Source organism: Trichechus manatus, unplaced genomic scaffold (assembly GCF_000243295.1).
Source record: "Trichechus manatus latirostris isolate Lorelei unplaced genomic scaffold, TriManLat1.0 scaffold00044, whole genome shotgun sequence".
NCBI lineage: Eukaryota > Metazoa > Chordata > Mammalia > Sirenia > Trichechidae > Trichechus > Trichechus manatus.
Window position 1 is genome coordinate 3,493,846 of NW_004443980.1, and position 18,997 is coordinate 3,512,842.

Genomic DNA, 18,997 nt, shown 5'->3' on the forward strand with positions numbered 1-18,997 from the left:
AAAAAAAAAGGTAGCTGCTGAGGCTGCTTATGGACAACCGAACACCTCATGGGGATTTGGTTCCTTGGTTTGGAGGTTTAGGGTCATGGTTTCATGGGATATTCCAGTTAATTGGCCTAATAATGTGTTCAGTGCTTCTGTTCTACCTCCCAGTTCATTGTGTAGTACCTGGGGTCTTAAAAGCTTGTAAGTGGCCATCCAAGGCCCAACAATTAGTCTGTATTCACCTACAGCAACAGAGGAAGAAGGAGAGTCAGAAATAGGAGGAAATGGAATGTGTGGCTAATTGCCTCCTTTGCCATGAGACCAGAAGAACTAAATGGTGCCTGGCTACCATTACTGAACATTTGATCTATAGCAGAATCCTGATCAAAAGGGGGAAAATGCAAAACAGAATTTAAAATTCTCATGGAATCCACACTTCCCAGAGCCATGGAGCTTGGATGAAACTACTGCCCTGAGATACTCTTTAAACCTTAAACCAAAAGTATTTCTGAAATCTTCTTAAAACCAAATAGTTTAGCTTAACTAGTAAAAACATCTGTCTTTAACATTACGCTCTTTTAGGAACTATATGGGGATCAAATTAACAACAGCAACTGGAAAGATTAAACAGGAACCTTATGGTACAGTGAGTTTATGTTAACGGGAGAGGAACAACTCAGAGAAGGAGGGTTAGAATGACTGTACAACTCAAAGAATTTAATCAATGTCACTGAATTGTACACGTAGAAACTGCTGAATTTGGTTTATGTTTTATTGTGTATATTCTAAATAGCAACAACAAAATAAATACAAAAAAGAAAACCCTATGGAGTTCTACTCTGACACACCATGAGCTGGAACTGACTTGACTGACAATTGGTTAGATTATCACATTAGCACCAAATTAGCACCAAAATAAGTAAAATACAATCTTAATAATCTATAGACAATCTTACAATCAAAAATAAGTAAATACTTTAACAGTAATTTCAATAGGCACAGTTATAATCTAGAAGACAAACTATTTAAAAGCTAAACTGAGCTTGCAGGGCTAATTAGTTTATGTTTTTATAATAGGTTAATTATGTATGTGTATGTACATATATATAAAATGTATTTAAAGCAAAGATTATTTTGTCCCAAATTTAGTGCCATATGTAAAAAATGTGTGTGATTAGGTGATTTTTCGGAAAAATATTTGCAACATGAGAAATCATATAACCTTTGAAAATGCACTGGGAAGAAAATGGCTATAAAAACTAAGGAGAGTGCTCTCTAGAGGTTATCAAGCAGCTGTAAAACATTCTACTCTTTAGAACAGAGAAGGTAAACTTTTGATGATTCTCCAAACCTAGTCCTGTTACATACACACTTGATCACCTCCCCCCCTGCTGTCATCTTTCACCTAGGAATTCTACACAAAGGGTAGATTTTGGAGTAGGCAGTAGAAACAGGAAAATAGTGGGGGCAGCACTCAAAGTAAACCTAATTTACTCATCCTTATATAGTTGATAATTCCAGAAAACCCTATCCAAGCATATTAAACTAAATAACAGGAAAAACAAAAGATACCGAGAGGTTGGGATGAGGGGAAGAAAAAAAGGCACCCAAGGCAGAGAGAAACTTTCAAGCAAACAAGGTACTCCAAAAAGGGCCAAGAATTTTAAGGCAATCAAGTATGACCAAAAGTGAAGACATTTTGCTATACAGAAGGAAAATGTCACAGAGAAATTTTGAATAAACAGCCATCCCAAAGCCATAATCAACTTACAGCTTTTAACTTAAAATGAACCAGAGAAAAAATACTATTTGAGAAGCCTCTTATTTAAAAATTACATCAAAAACTGTAGATCCTGTTGTTTCATTTTTAGTGCTAATGATTAGAGATTTCACATTAATCTTAAAAGCTAAACACTATTTTATTCTTCCCTTAACTTTATGCCTCCTCTTTATACTCAAAGTCTCTTCAGAAGAAATCAATAGAGCTTACATCCCTTTTCTGCCTTTTTTGGCTAATTAAACTGTTGTTTACTGTTCATAACATTTCAACTTAACCAGTGTCAAGCGTATAAAGGCAAATGGAGTTTTCCAACATTCATTTCTTCATTTGAATTTTTTAAAATTTTATTGTGGTAAAATGTATATTATAAAATGTTTGCAATTTTAGCCATTTTTAAGTATAAAATTCAGTGACATTAATAACATTCATCACATTGTGCTACCATCACCACTATTCATTTTCCAAAGTTTTAACTCACCCCAAACAGAAACTAAGTATCCCATCAGCCTAACTCTCATTCCCTCTCCCGCCTAACTCTGGTAACCGTTGAAAAACTTTGTTCTCTATGCATTTGCCTATTATAGCTATCTCATATAAGTGAGATCTTTGTATTTTTTTGAACACCAAAAAATTTTAAATTTCAAAGCACAGAAACCTATTTTCTCACCAATTAAAAATTTCCTAAGTGTTTTACACCAGTGAATAAAAATAACTGAATATACACTTACTTGTATACCACCTCTCTGGAAAAAGATCAACCTTTTTTTTCACAGCCATATGTTTATTTTTTAATATATTTTAAAATTCACATACAATAAAATTCACTTTTTGATGCAAAGTTGTGAATTTTGATCGTATAATTACCACCAGATTTGTTTTTAAACAAATAGTTAACTGCCCTCAAGGAAGACTATAAAAAGTGCTTTATCAATCCTATCTTGAATGAATATACAGCTAACAACCATCTCTACAAATGAAAAATATATAACACCAGAATACTAAAAATGGAAAAGCCAATTCTTACAAAGAAGCCATATAAAATACAAGTAAAAGCTATATATATGTATGAGACTTCTTCCTGCTAGAATGCCTTTGTTTCAAATGGTCAACCCATAATGATTACACTGCAAAAGGTGCTCATTCAAACAGAAGTTAATTTTCTCCTTATAAAACCTATTAGAAAAAGAAACTTTCCTATTAAAATTAACCATTAAATTCCATTGGCTGGTAGCAATATAAAGTCATTCAAAATGTTATCCATGATTTTTTTTTTTTTTTCCAATTCACATTAGGGAACAAAAGGAAAAGTCAATACATTACACTTTGTATCTTAAAGAGTCAAGTTGCAGTGATATTTAAACCAAATTTCCATCCTGCTTTGAGAGGCAGCTTTGAATTTAGGAATCTCAAAGCAATACCTAAGTATCAGGTTACCTAGATAACAAACACTGTCACTTGACCAAGGAACAAAGGAAATTATGCTAAACCCTACTAAACTGAGAGCCACTAACCTTATTTTGGGAACAAAAGAATAAAAAGACCTTTTTTTAATCACTTCTCTCAGCAAACTAGTTATTTTCAAGTAGTATACTGTATTCTGGAAACCCTGGTGGCATAGTGGTTAAGAGTTGTGCTGCTAACCAAAAGGTTGGCAGTTCAAATCCATCAGGCACACCAGGCGCTCCTTGGAAACCATATGGAGCAGTTCTGCTGTCCTACAGGGTCACTACGAGTTGGAATCGACTTGACGGCAACGGGTTTGGGTTTTTTTTTTTTTTTTGGTTATACTGTATTCTATTTTAGTCTGAGATCCACTAGTAACGCTTTCTTGAAACTCACCAACGGTTTAGTTAACAACCGTTGAATCTAGGTAAAGGATGTAAAGATACTTATTGTAGTAGTCTTTTGAATTTTCTGTATGTTTGAAAATTTTCATAATATAAAGTTGGGGAAAAAACTAAAATGGAAGGTCAGTTATAAGAAAACCATACTGAGGTAAAAAAGTAAAACTTCAGAAACATTAGCAAAGAGCTGAATCTGCTGGAGTACTGTTTTAGTTTTTATAAAATAATTGTAGAATTGGATATCTCTGGATTCAGACCTGTGAGAAGACTGACATACTTGTCTGGCTCTCAGTCTGTGACTTCTGACAAATCACGTATACATATTATAGTTTCTCTCATTTTGTACAACTGTTATGAAAGGTATATAATAATATATGAAAATTAGTTACAAAATTATTATTTTAAATACTATATAAATGTGTTGACACTTTAGTCTGGCTTTTAGAGACTGTTCCATGACTTACATAAAAAAGACAAAGTAAGATTAAGAATATAATTTCAAATAAAAGGAACATTAAAGTGAATACATTATATATAGTGTGCAAAATAGGTTATCTAATTGTTACATGGCTCTTTCAAACACAAAACACATAAAAAGCTATATATTTTCTGGCTTTCCCCTAGAATGAGTAATCGTTAAAATTTCCCCCGAAAGTACCTCTAGGTTTCCTGACACAGCAAAATTAAAGCTAGGACAGAAGGTCCACCTGCTCAGAAAGTTCATAAAGGTTGTTGGTCTAAAGTGACACATTCTCAAAAATATGAAAACCACTTTATCATCTTCTTAGTTCAGACCACTCAGAAAAAAATGCTTTGTTTCCTTTATTGTCTCCTCTGTACCACTATTCAGCCTTGAATCTTTCCTTTACTGTTCTTTTAACTTGTCTTCCCCATGCTGTTTCACTGAGTACAATCTTCTGATTTCTTCCCATTCTTTACTTATTCCACCATCCTCCTCTTAACCTTGTATTTTTTCCATTTCCTGTGTCACTTGATAATCAGCCAAGATATTAGTGTGTAATTCCACAGCATTAAATCAACAGGACTTTAGATCAGATACTCCTATCCCACTTACGTACAACTATTGAGAAATTTATGTGGACCCCAAAAGGTGTTAATCCCAGTCTTCCCCACCCAGATGACATCAATTTCAATAAAATGAGTATCTGAATTTGAGGGAAACATTCACATGAACTATAGCCTATGAGACAGCTATTTTAATATTTTGCACTCCCCTAGTTGGTACCAACGAAACCCACATATTTATCTTTATCTGTTAAGAGCTGGAATTAAGGTCATTAAGTTGGAATTACTGACTTGACTGCCAAGGTTTTATGAACCAGAAATGCCTGGTTTCTTTGCTTCCAAATAAATGTAAATGGGTTTAAATGAAGGTGGCAAATTTTTATCCCTAAAACAAATTGTTCTCTTTTACAACCATAAACTCGGCAAACATCGACCTATTAAGTTACTGTCCCCACCAGGTTGGTATCTATTAGAAGTTTCCATCACCTAACTTTGTATGTTAGGTTAATCTCGGTTTTCAAAAAGTAGTCAAAGTCAAGCATTCAGCAGATAGCTAGCTAGGTTTATCTAGCCAAGTAAGATTATTTACATAGTATCGAATACCAGGTCAAGTGAAAGTGGACATTTAGTAGATATCTGCTAAGTACCTACCAATTAATAACTTACTTCTGAGATGACTATTGGAAATGTAATTGGTACCAATAAAGTTCCTTTTGCTCAGTATAAAACTGTTGCTGTTAGTTGCCATTGAGTCTGTTCCAACTCATGGCAACCTTAGGTGTAACCGAACAACAAAACGTTGCCCGGTTACGTACACTTCTTATTCTAAGTAAACCTGATCTACAGACATATTCAAGTAGAAAGTTAATTATGCTTGACTGTAAGCAATTTTTAGGTTGGCTGTATCATATGGTGCTGCTATGTTGCACTGCCTAGCTCTTACTCAACAGTGCAAATATGCAGGGAAAAAAAGGAGAGCTCCTCTGAGAGTTTTAAATGGGGAGCCAGGCTATCACCAAATTGAGTATGCATGGCCTTATGCCACACAAAAAAAAAAGACAGTAATTTAAGTTACTAATACATACAGCTTTTCCTTAGAAACATATCTAGATCTAAACAGAAAAGAATTTATTAAATAGATTTCATGTTATGGAAGTTTTATAGGAGGCTTGAATAGAATGTAACTCTTCTGTATGTCAAAGGATACCTGTATTTGGTTAACTGTTTTGAAAGGTGAGCATAGCACTCTATTCTTCCAGTACCAGTCTAGTATCTAAGAGTCCCAGGCCAAGGTAATGACAATGGCAATGTCTTTCATGAACAACAGAAATGGATAATCCAATAATCTAATGATATTTAAAAAAATAAGATATAAACCAAAAGGCAATTCCTAAACTCACAAATGTAGAGCATTTACAAAAGTATACCAAAAAAACAAAAAACAAACCAAAAACCTCAACCCGTTGCCATGGCATCAATTCCGACTCATAGCGACCCTGTAGGACAGAGTAGAACTGCCCCATAGGGTTTCCAAGGAGCAGCAGGTGGATTCTAACTGCCGACCTTTTGGTTAGCAGCCAAGCTCTTAACCACTGCACAACCAGGGCTCCTACAAAGGTAAAATGTATGATAAACACCTTATTAAAAAAACATAGAAAGCTGATACCATACTAAAGTTGGAGATGGTATCCATGCAATTAATTTTATAAAATATTTTTCTTAAATTACAAAAGTAATTTGTGCTCATTATTATTTTGGTGTATTTCCTCCAATCTCTTTTCTGTATGTGTGCGCACATGCATATATTTCAATCAAAATTGGGAAGGTATGGTATATACAATTTTGTATCCACTTTTTTTGACTTATGGAGTGCATATATTTCCCCTATCATTCTATGTTCTTCAAAAAGGTGATAGTCCACCTTCTGGGTATGCTCTTTCTTATCAATTATTTGTTTATTTTGGTATTATAACGTTTAAATGAACCTCCTATACAAGTCTTGGTCCACGACTCTGATTATTTCCTCAGACATTCCTGTCTTAGGAAATAATGGGGGCGGGGGGAGGGGGGAGCATGTCAAAGGGTAGGAACATTTTTAAGGCTCTTGAAAAGACTGCAAAGTTTCCCTCTAGAAAGGGTATATCACTTTCTGACCTCTAACCTATGATGTATGAGTGTCCCACCTCCCCATGCAGCTCTTGATCTTAGAACGAACCAGATTTTTATAGAGCTTAGTGAAAACAAGTAACAAGTCACATTTGTTACCATTCCTACTGGAGTTTGAAATATAAAAGTTTAAGGCAGTTAACATTAGTATGCATATCTATATTATCAATACATGTACTGCAACTATATGGTAATAAAAGTTATAGCGCAGGCATAAAACAGAAGTATCAGGTTTAAAAACATCTAGCTAAGCACTATAATTGAAAAAACTACGGCCCAAAAAAGATTGAGACTTGTCAATTGTGTATAGCAAACTAGGCACAGAACCTGCGTTTCCCAATTCTTAGACCTTAGCACGATCTGGAAAGTGGGTCAAGAATTTAGTATCCTCATCCATAAAATCAAATTTAATCAAGTACCAGTTTTATCTTTCAGTAAACGAGGATTTTTATAGTACTTACTTCATAGCGGTGTTGAGATTAAGAAATGTGTGACCATTTTGTAAACCGTTGGAACTATATAAATGTAAGGTGGTTTAATTATGTATGTGTACGATTACCGTGCACTGTAAATACACATTTAAAAACCTTAGAACATGAGTGTATTAACGAAGAAAAGTGATTTTAAGGAAAAGCAAAGTAAAACAAGTATTACGTAGGATAGCACATACAAAGCACTTTCATGAAAATGGACATATATGAACAAAACAGCTCTGGCAGAAGTAGGGCCAGGTACAGAGTGAAAGAACAGCCTGGTGTTATGGATGGACTACCAGGGAGGTTTAGTAAGTCAGCTGGGGTGAAAATGCAGTATTTTTAGGGAGCCTGAAGAAACCTATCTTCTCATTGTGCAAGAAAGCAGTATAACCAGTTAATCAACAGCTCCATCAAGTTCTACTAGTGGGAGTGCCTACGTAAATGAAATTCTGCTTTAAATGTATATTATGTAAACGTCTCTAAACTTCAGCTCCTTTCTACAAGACCTAGTAGCCTGACAATTCACCAGACTTAGGAGAAAGAAAATATAAAAATAAAAAAAAATGGTGCTGAAGCCTTTCTTCCTTTGAAGGGTAAACCATCACTGGATATAACCAAAACTAGTTGCTAGTCTAGTGGATTTCGACTCATAGTGACCCTACAGTACAGACCAGACCTGCCCCATGGGGTTTCCAAGGCTGTAACCTTTACAGAAGCAGACTGCCACATCTTTCTCCCTCAGAGCAGCTGGTAGGTTTGAACCGCGACCTTTCTCCATCAGTAGTCATGCACTTTAACCATGGTGCCACCAGGGCTCCTTATCTTTGGATATAGTACATGTCAAATGTATATTTCAGCTCACAGGTACCCCATGTGACAGAGTGGAACTGCCCCATAGAGTTTTCTAGGCTGTATCTTTACAGGAGCAGATAGCCAGGTCTTTTCTCCCTTGGAAGTACTCGGTGGGCTCGAACTTCTAACCTTTTGGGTAGCGGCCAAAAGTCTAACTGTTCGCCATCCGGACTCCTTACGTGTAATAAAAAACAAAGATTTTCCAAGTATGGATTCTATTTTTGAGTTTTGACAAAATATGAAAAGATCACCCACAAGACAAAGTGGGTGGGAATATATATTCTATACAGAGTTAGATTTTGAAAGGTTTTAGGCCTAAACAAAGGGGGTGTTCTTTTTTTTCTTTAATGGAAGGATGGCATTTATAGGAAAAAGCATTGTAGTTTACCTCTGTTCCCTGTAAGCAGGTGTATTCCGCAGGGTCACTATTTTCCAGGACAAGACAACCAGGTTTTTCTCACATTGTAACCGACAGTCAAACTAGAGTCCACCGTAAAGAAAGGAGAAAGAAAAGGGTATTACGCATTTATTTGCATAGGATCTGCAGTCTCGATCCTCAATTTTTCAATCGTCCCCCACAAATAAAGCCAGCCCGCTAACACCTGGCGAATGAGCCATGAGCTGTGGGCGAGGCTGGCGGTCTCTGTACAAGAGTCTCGTTTGGGCGCCCTCCCCCGGAGTAGGCAGGCCTCCCCGGACCAAGTGCGCGGCGGGAGGCGCTTGCTCTGCCCTCGGGTTCACGCTCGCCGTATCTTTTCTAGGCGATACCAAGGCGCCCGCAGTGGAGCTGGTCTGCTGGAGCACAGGCACACCGCGCCGGCCGCCGACGCCCGCCCCACGCTGCTTCCCCCACGCCCGCTGGTTCCCGCTGTGCTGAGGCGACCGGACCTCAGACTGCGCTTTCCGCCAGCCCCCCCGCCCACGCAGGTCCCCTGCCCGGCCAGGGCAATTCCCCACCCTCGCAGCAGAATCAAGGGGCCCCCAACTCCCGAGCCTCCCCAAAGAGGAGCCCAGCGGTGGGTACTTATCTCCGACCTCTAGCGACGCGGGACGAGCCCGCCTGGTGCCGTGCGGCCGCCGGTCCAAAAGCCGCTGGAACCGCCCAGGCGAGCGCCCCGCACGGCGACAAAATGGACTCGCGGAGCTGAGGCGGCCCCGCCCCGCCGCTCTCCCGCTCTGGCACCTCGGCTCTCCGCCTCCCAACCCTAGCTTCGTCTTTGTTCCGCCTCCCCAGTCTCGCCTCTCCCCTGGGAAGGGGTGGGTGAGGTGAGGCGGGAGTCCTTCCGGTGCCTCCAACCGCCGCCTCCCGCGCCGCCTCGCCCCTCCCACCCGCGGAAGGTGGGCGGTGCCGGGCTCCCCTTCGCTTCCCAGGGGTGCGCGCGGCCGCAAGGGGCGCTGAGGTTGCGCCGGTCGTGCCCGGAGTGGGGGTTGGATGCGCGCCTCCGGGAAGGTGGATGTTGCGAGATGAGTGGGCTCGGCCTAGAGGGAGCGCCGGCGACTGGAGGTGATCTGTCCCCATCGGAGCCACTCGGGAAAAACGTCTCCCAGAGTTTAAACGACGCGCAATAAGATAGTTGGGTTTGGATTGTTGTACTTTTTTTTTTGTTCGTTTAATTTTTAGGAACAAAAAAAAAAGCCCAACCCTTCACACCACTTCATCTGCATCTCTCAGGACCAGAAACCTGGCCACAGCGGCTTGGGGACAGAGGATTCGGTCCGCCCGCCTCCCCCGGCGCGGGAGCAGAGACGGGCTCCTCGCGCCGCGCCCCTGCGGGCTCAGCGACTTAGGTTCGAACCCGCGCTATGGCTGAGCCAAGGGCCGGGTGAAAGCGTAACCGAAATAAGGTTAACTATCATTCCACCCAGGGGAGACCTGAAGGCTCAGTGGTTAAGCGTTCAGCTGCCAACCGAAAGGGTTCGAACCCACTAGCCGCTCCCCGGGAGAAATAGGGTCACTATAAATCAGAATCCACTCGATGGCAATGGGGTGTCCTTGCACCCATTTTGAGGCTTTAGGCTGGACACTAACGACCCAATTCAAAACTTTTTTTAATAAAAAAGACCACCACGCTAACTGCTTTTTCCTTTGGAGGGAAGGAAGGACTTTAAAATTGACTTTAGTTATCCACAGCCAACCGTTAAGTCGTTGATCTGACTATTCTTGACGTCCAGCCCCCTGTATTGGAATCTTGTCTAATACCAAAGGCACTAAGCACTTATCAGGGAGCGGTCCTGGGAAGGATACAAAGATGGGTAATAAAGGAATGGCTCCTCTCCAAAGCTTTCAATCTTGGGGAAGTAAGGCAAGTCGAAAATCACGGAATATGCCTGGGGTTGAGTTCATCCCTAGTCGGGGAAATCTGGGCTTTGGAAGAGGAGTAGGGTTTGTAGAAAAGATATTAAAGGCCCACCACACATACTGCACGTGCTCCTTGACTGATAATGCTCAGCCCAAACCCTAAGAAAGCCCCTCCCCGCCCCCTCGGGGAAGCCTGGTGTCGCAGTGGTTAAGAGCTGGCTGCTAACCAAAAAAAGGTCGGCAGTTGGAATCCACCAGCCGCATCTTGGGAGAAAGATGTGGCAGGCGGCTTCGGTAAAGATTTACCGCCTTGGAAACCCTATGGGGCAGACCTATAGGGAAGCTTGAGTTGAAACAGACTCCACTGCAGTGGGTTTGGTTTGGTTTTTGGTTGTCTTCATGACAACCCTGTGGGACAGAAATTATGATCCACATCCTACAGATGAGGAAATGAATGAAATGACTTCTTTAAGGTAAAAAATAAAAAGAACAAGAGGCGGAGTGGACTCGTCAGATTCTAGGTGCATGTTCTTTCTGCAGCACCTTAACTGTCAGTGGCAATGAAAGCAACACCCCAGTCGCCTGTAAGTGTCATTAAAAAGAACTGATTTATAAAAATATTTTAAATACGATAATATTAAAATTATACAAGAATGAAAGCTAGGTTATTAACTCATAAACCACAAATTATCCTTAATATTATTATATAATACATTTTTATTTGGTTAGATCTGGTTGGCGGTAGATACTAATGAATAAACTACTGCCCAATTTAGTGTTAAACACTCAAGTTAAATCTGCAGTGGAATCCTTTGATTGTTAAACAAAATTCACTACAAAATAAACAACATAGTTTATTAAACCCTCTTAAGCCTAGAAAAATGGAAGGCAGAATAACCTCTCTCTCCTCCCATGGTCCTAACAAAACAGCAACTAGGGAACTGCAATATGTAGTGTGACTAGGACACTGAAGTAACTGCCAGATTAAAACTTACATACACAGCTACACCCTTCCTGGTAACTAGATCCTGCGAGAGGTAACACTGAGGGATTGTCAAGATTCTTGTCACGCTGCCATCGCCTTCTATTGGCCATTCTAATAGGTGCACGAAGGCTGACGCTATGACACACAGCAGCAAGACTACATATATGTATGTTATTTATATAGCTGTGGGGCCTGTGCACACTGCACTAAGCACTGGGCAAGGTGGCCAACCCCTACCTTTATCACTAACTGCACGGTGTGGATCACCATAAATCCAAATCTGGAAATCGACCCAGGCTTCACATTCCCACATCTCTATGATCCCTTTCGCCAACCACTTCTGTGGCAATTCCTCTCTGACCTTAACAACCCAGAACTAGGTCAGACTTCATCCCTGTCTACCCAGAACAAGGTCAAAACATCCCTGGCCACGTGGGGTCAGGGCATCGGGTACCAGCCACAGACGCAGGAGTCTGCACAACTCCCCAAACTTCAGACCAGCCAGCCTCTCTCTCTCTCTAACCCCCTGGGGTTAGGTCGCAAGCTGGAAGGACTCTATCCTTCTTCATTGACTGCCCATGCAGCCTTTCTCTGAATTAACTACTCTGATCTAAGAGTCTCATTGCCCCTGTGGGTTTGTTAATTCTCTATAATAACTCACAAAGTTCATGGAGACGAATATCTATACTTACGGTTACCCATTTGTTATAACCAGAAAGTGGATGCAAGCAGAGACACATCAGGCAAGGTCTGGGAAGGGTACAGCAGGAGACTTCCGCTGTTCCCAGGGACATGCCATGCTCTCCTGTGTGGATGTTACCACCACTCCAGGGTCGCTTAGTCAGTGGGGCCTAATGTATATGCATGATCAATGAATATGCATGATTGCCTGCATCATGCCCTCTCCCTTCCTGAGGTTTGCTGCCAGGGTGGGGCCTGGATAGCCTCTAAGACATTTACAGGAGTTTACATGTTGCCTGGCTATTTTAGAAAACAAAGGGCACCTCAATTGCTCGAGAATTCCAAGGGCTATTTTCAGAAAAGCCAGATAGGACAGAGTAGAACTGCCCAAGAGAGTTTCCACGGAGGGGCTGGTAGATTCAAACTGCTGACCGTTTGATTAACAGCTGAGCTCTTAACCACTGTGCCACGAGGGCTCTGTATTCTGAAACCAGAGACAAAAGGCCAAATCCAGTTTTTGTCCCACAGTAGTCTTATTGCAATTTAGAACAAACAAGCAAACAAACCGGTTGCAGTGTAGTCTGTTCCAAACCATGGCAACCATATGCGATATATACGGTTGTATTGCAGTAAGATTGTATACATGATTATATATATAGTCTCATTGCTGTGTTGATTTCACGGTGTTTTTGTCCTGAATCCGGACGAAGGTAAAAACTGCCCAGCTCCCCTCCCTACCTACCAAGACATAAGTGATTAGACTTTCCAAATCAAAAGGAACAATGCCAAATTTGGTGTACACTGAAATGTAAATTGTGAGACTGACACCCCTAAGCCTGGAAGAGTATGTGCAGGGGAGGGGTGGTAGTGGGCCTCCCCAGATACAGTGGAACATCTTGTTAGATAATAAATGCATAAAGCAACCAACATTGTGTTTGACTGTATAAAACAGTTGCCAAAGAGTTGATTCTGACTCATAGTGACCCCATGTGTGTTAGAGTAGAACTGTGCTCCATAGGGTTTTCAATAGCTGTGATCTTTTGCAAGTAGATCACCAGGCCTTACTTTCAAGATACCACTGAGTGGGTTTGAGCTGCCAACCTTTCTGTTAGTAGTCCAGCACACTTAACCATTTGCACCACCTAGGGACTCCTTTCTGATAACAGCAGTGTTAAAACTTTAAATGTGGAACCTTAGCGGGCAGTGAATTTATGTTAATGGAGAAGGAACATCTCAGAAAAGGAGGGTGAGAAAGGTTGCACAACTGAAGAATGTAATCAATGTCACTAAATGGTACATGTAGAGACTGTTGAATTGGTATATGTTTTGCTGTGTAGATTCTCAACAACAACGACAAAATAAATAAAATAAAACTTTAGATGTGGTCTGATTACAGCTTAAAATAGCTGAGGAAAACATACAGGTGGTCCTGTATTGAGGTAAATAGAACTCCATCTTAAGAATCTGAAATGATGTCAGTAATGAGATCCATGGAGTCCTGTGTGGTACAAATGCTTAGTGCACTTGGCTGCTAACCGAAAGGTTGGAGGTTCATGTTCACCCAGCTGTGCCTCAGAAGAAAGGTTTGGCAATCTACTTCCAAAAAATCAGCCATTGAAAACCCTATGGAGCACAGTTTTACTCTGACACACATGGAGTCGCCATGAGTTGGAATAGACTTGACGGAAACTGATAATGAGATCCATGAGAATGATTGATTACTTGTTGTTCTGAAATCTCAGACAGTCTCAAGTTAAAGAAAAGACAAATATAAACATACAGCTTGTAACAAACCTCTTTCTTCTTTCTCATACCCTCCACTGACAGACACACAGCAGGGAGAAGTGCTCACTCACTCACACTCTGTTAAATAGAAGAAGAAAACCATGATGTTTTGGATTACAGTTGCCTTGGATTTATAAATTTGGGGCTCAAATGCAATAATCTTGAATAGAGCTGAACTGCCTATGCAGTAGAGGAAGTTAGCACCATAATATCTGCTTTTCTATACCTTGCCCAGGGTAGCCTTTTAAAAAAACATACCCTTCCACGTCTGTGACCATTCCTCTGTGCTTAGGGAAAAGAGAACAAACAAAAAAAGCATCAAACTCAATGAAAAGAAGACATTACAGTTTTTTAAAAGCTGTATTTTCAGAGAAATTGATTTAACATCCAAAATATTCAGTTAAAAGGAAAAAAATTCTACCTGTAAAAATATGTTTATGACAAAAGACAGAAACTTATATAAGATGAGGAAATTAGTCTGGTTTGAAGAAAACTTCCAGACTAGATAGATCTCAGTTGCACAATGAGGACCGGGCATTAAACAGAGCAGAGAGCAAGATCAGTTAATGTTGGAAGAGGAGGAGAAACAAGCAACAGAAAATTTGGCCTTTAGTTATGCCGTTTCTGTAGGTGGAAAGAAAATTTTCAATAATAAAATAAGTCATAGGCAATTAAGATGATATTAGCATATGTTTATAATTACATAAAACCAAGCCCGTTGTGGTCAAGTCAATTCCTACTCATAGCAACCATACACTCAGTCACATTTTATAATCCTTGGATTGGGCTAGATGACAAAGGCGATACAGACCTTCAAGGAATTTCCCATTTGGTTGAAGAGATAAATCTTAAAAAACACAACCTAGTTCAGTAACGGTACATAATAAAAACTCATTGCCATCAAGTTGATTCTGACTCCTGATGACCCCATGTGTTGCAGAATGGAACTGCCCCATAGAGTTTTCTAGCTGTAATCTTTACGGAAGCAGATTGCCAGGCCCTTCTTCCATGGCACTGCTGGGTGGGTTTGAACTGTCAACCACTGGGTTAGTAGAGTAGTGCAAACCGTTTGTGTCACCCAGGGACCCTGAAGTTTTCAGTGGCTGGTAGATTCTTGTACTTTTAACATGCTCTTTATATTAAATAAAAGCAATAATAGAACTTTGTGAGGATCCCATACAGGTATTGCACATGCTTCCTATTTTTTAACATGAACAGTCCTGTCTCTCTGGTATAAAAATATTTGATAATAAAAGTCTTTGTTTTATAAAAATGTGTTTATCTCACACTGCCCTTGTTTATTTAAGAGCCAAAGTGAGTGTAAAGACCCGGTTAGAGGAAGACACCAGAGCCAACGGGGAGATTCACAGGTGGCGAGGCTGGCTGGGGGAGTTGAACTGAACCTTTAAAGATCATACGGTTTGAGGAAGAGAAAGAGAAAGGATATTTGAGGTGAGGGGCAGAGCACAAGCTCTGGGGGAATGAGCTTCACTGATACTGGGTCAATGAAAAGTGTGACCTGGTTTGGAAATTAAAGTTCGAAGCCAAATTATGGAATGTTTTCAATGTCAGAATAAAGAGCAGAACTTCTGTAGAAAATAGAAGTCACTGCAAAATTATGTACAGAGCATGACCAGATGGAAGCAGAATTTTAGGAAGATTGATCTGGTAACAAGGAAGCCTGGTAACAAGGAAGCCTGGTGGTGCAGTGGTTAAACTCTTGGCTGCTAACCTAAAAGTGCAGCTGTTCCAACCCACCAGCCACTGTGCGGGAGAAAGATGTGGCAGTCTGCTTCTGTAAAGAAACACTATGGGGCAGTTCTACTTTGTTCAATAGGGTCGCTATGAGTCGGAATCGACTCCACAGCAATGGGTTTGGTTTGGTTTTGGTTAATCTGGTAACAGGGTTTAAGGGAGAAGAAATGTCCTTTAATACTTTTGAGGTTTGTTATTGAAAATTATAAGTTTTTAAAATGTAACAATGTATATAAAAGTACAATGTAGATAGTTAAGTCCTATTGAACAATTTCATACCAACAATATTGTTAAAGTTCTCAGTTTGTAAGTAAAATTTAACATAGAAAAAATTAGCTATGGCAAATGTTCTTCTCCAGGATGAAATTGTATATGTGTGTGTGTATAAATTATATATATATGATTGATATATAAACATATAATAGATACATATCATTATAATGTATGTATCATTTATCTTACTGTAATGATCTTAACTGTATTTCATAAGTGACTAAAGTTAATACGTTGCTAAGTTTTAAGGTATGCCTCACTATAGCTTTAAAAATCATTCCTTGTATATATACACTGAAATGTAGTGCTCTGTTTTAATATTTTAACAATGATTAATTACATTCAATTATACCGATTATGTTTTTTCTAAATTTAGTTACTATATATGTAAAATTTTATTCTTGACTGAGAATAATTTTATGAGTCCTTAAAAAATGATTCATTTAGGTAAAGTCTACCAAGTATTGTATATTTATTGTATAAACACTGTATATTATATTTGTATAGCAATAGTGTATATTTGTAATTGAGAGAACTTGATTTGTGTTCACTGTTTATTTTGAATCTTTCTGTTGTGCTCACTAATCATGTGCTCTATTTTCATCTTGAAAAATGTCTGTTATGATGATAAGGTCTTGTAATTTTGGTTTAGAAAACTGTTTTCATCCTATTCTATGGAACATTTTTTAGAACATTTCTTCTGCAAATAAATGTACAACATTGTTGAGGGTCCTGTAGTTTTCAGTTGGTGGTAGATTACTGTACTTTAAACATGCTCTTTCTATTAAATAAGAGCAATAATACATCTCACAGAGCTTTGGTTCTGAGAATCCCATACAGGCATTGCACATGCTTCCTATTTTTTAATATAAGCGGTCCTGTCTCTCTGATATAAAAACTTAGGTAATAAATGTCTTATCTTATAAAAAATGTGTTTATCTCACACTGCGCTTGTTTATAATGCATGGTGGTTTTTGTCAGAAGGGAGTCCAGATATCCAGGAGCTTGTGATGGGTCTGAAGCAGTCAACACCCCTCACAGTCATGCAAAAGACACAGACAATTTAGAAAATGCATGAGATTGCTCATGCAATATCAGCACACTTGAGGCATTTTGTGAAGGTCATTGACCTCCATATTTTGAAGTCCATTGGACATTTTTCATTCCTCTTTTTCTTTGATGTCTTAGCAGACTTTGGCTGAGTACCGCTGCCTCTTTTCCTGGGCTTTAGTAACACACCTGGTCCTCCTTCCTGCTTCAGAACGCTTGCTGGGGCATCCTCTTCTATCCATCCTGGCAGTTCTGCAAGTCCTCAAACACTCAATTTAGAACATTCCGAAGACTTGTCTTGTTGTTAGGTGCCGTCGAGGGGATTCCAACTCATAGTGACCCCATGTGACAGAGTAGAACTGCCCCATAGAGATTTCTAGCCTGTAATTGTCACGGAAGTAGATCACTGGTCCTTCTCCCGCAGAGTCATGGAGCACTCAACCCCACCAGGCCTTCATCTGAAGACTTTAATTATCATTTAATGACTGTTACATTCCCTTTAAAGCAGGGATCACAAACTGATAACTTGTAAAACCAAAAAACCAAACCATTGCTGTTGAGTCGATTCCAACTCACAGTGACCCCATGGGTTTCAGAGGAGAACTGCTCCATAGAGTTTTCATGGCTGTGATCTTTTGGAAGCAGATCGCCAGGCCTTTCTTCTGAGGTGCCTCTGGGTGGATTTGAACTGCCAACCTTTTGGTTAGTAGCCCACCCAGTACTTAACCGTTTGTGCCACACAGGACTCTTGGTCTCCTATAGTCACACCATTTCAAATTGATGAGAACTGTTTGAATTCTAATGCTTTAGGAGAGGCCTGCACCTTCTCTTACCTCTCCCTTATCCTTAGCCTCTGACACATGCAGGCTTCTGGGTTAACCCTTGTGTTGCCTAAGACTGATGCTCCTGCCAGCTTCAGGATCCCTGCCCTCGGATTCCTTCTCTAGCTAACACGCTGCCTCCCAGCCCTGTTGTCAAACCACAGCACAACTGACTGTCTCAGGTTAGCTTTCTAATATGTTCCAGACTAAGGACGGATTCCTCTTTATCATCTGATAGCATCCTATACTCTTCTTTCATTGCACGCACTGCAGTTATTATTATATATTTATTTGTGTAATTATTTGAATAATGTTTGCCCTCCCACCTTGACTGTAAACTCTACAAGAGCAAGAATAGTGTGGGTGTGTTTTCTCATCATTGCATTCCCAGCATCTAACCTAGAGTGATTATAATTTTTTTTTCCACTTACGTTTTAGGGAGGTAAAAATTCTGTCTTTTGAAGATTCTTAATGTATTTCAAACCTTTGAAAAAATTAGCTGTTGAGACTAGTTGAAATGGTAACATACCCTGAATTTTAATTCACTTGAAATAGGCATTTCAATATATTTTATTTTATCAAAACAAAATCTTTCCCTCTTTCATTTGCAAAACACAGGTTTCAGACTCTTACTGTAGTTTACACAGATGTCCCAATAGTCTTCACCCTTTCACATCACAGCTCATTTCTAAAGTGAAGATAATTTCTTAAATAGTCCATCAGAGAATTCTTACAAAATATTGAGAACCTGCTTTCTAAGCATAAAAATTAAGCAAGATATTTATAAAGGAAAAACTGGATGATATGACCAAATAAAAACGTAAAACTTTTTTATGTTAAAAAACACACCATAATCATAAAATGGCTTTTGTTGTTGTTGATAGTTGCTATTGAGTCAATTCTGACTCCTGGCGACCACATGTGTGCAGAGTAGAACTGCTCCATAGGGTTTTCAAGGCTGTGACCTTTTGGAAGCAGATCACCAGGTCTGTTTTCTGAGATGCCTCTGGGTGGGTTCGAAATGCCAAGATTTCAGCTAGTAGTAGAGCGCTTAATCATTTGCACCACCCACCAGGAATAAGGGCATAGTATACACTTACTAAAAGTAATAGATGATCCATCAAAAATTCAAACATTATAAAAATATAAAAGGTGGATACAAATAATTTCCCAAATTGTACACACCTATTAAAAAGAATAAGATTCAGTTGCATTACTG

General features: G+C 39.6%; 1 protein-coding gene across 2 annotated transcripts in view; it reads right to left on the reverse strand.

Moving 5' to 3' along the window:
• Positions 1 to 9,221, reverse strand: part of TRIM13 (tripartite motif containing 13) — a 14,425-nt gene extending 5,204 nt beyond the window's left edge. Inside the window, exons 1-2 of one of the 2 annotated variants that reach the window (XM_023731530.1) lie at positions 9,165 to 9,221; positions 8,518 to 8,609 (exon numbers count right to left, since the gene is read on the reverse strand). The gene's annotated coding sequence lies outside the window, so the exon portion shown is untranslated. Of the gene's footprint in view, positions 1 to 8,517; positions 8,848 to 9,164 lie in introns of those variants that run through there. The other variant, XM_004376567.3, reaches the window with a different exon arrangement.
• Between the last annotated feature and the right edge of the window lie 9,776 nt (positions 9,222 to 18,997).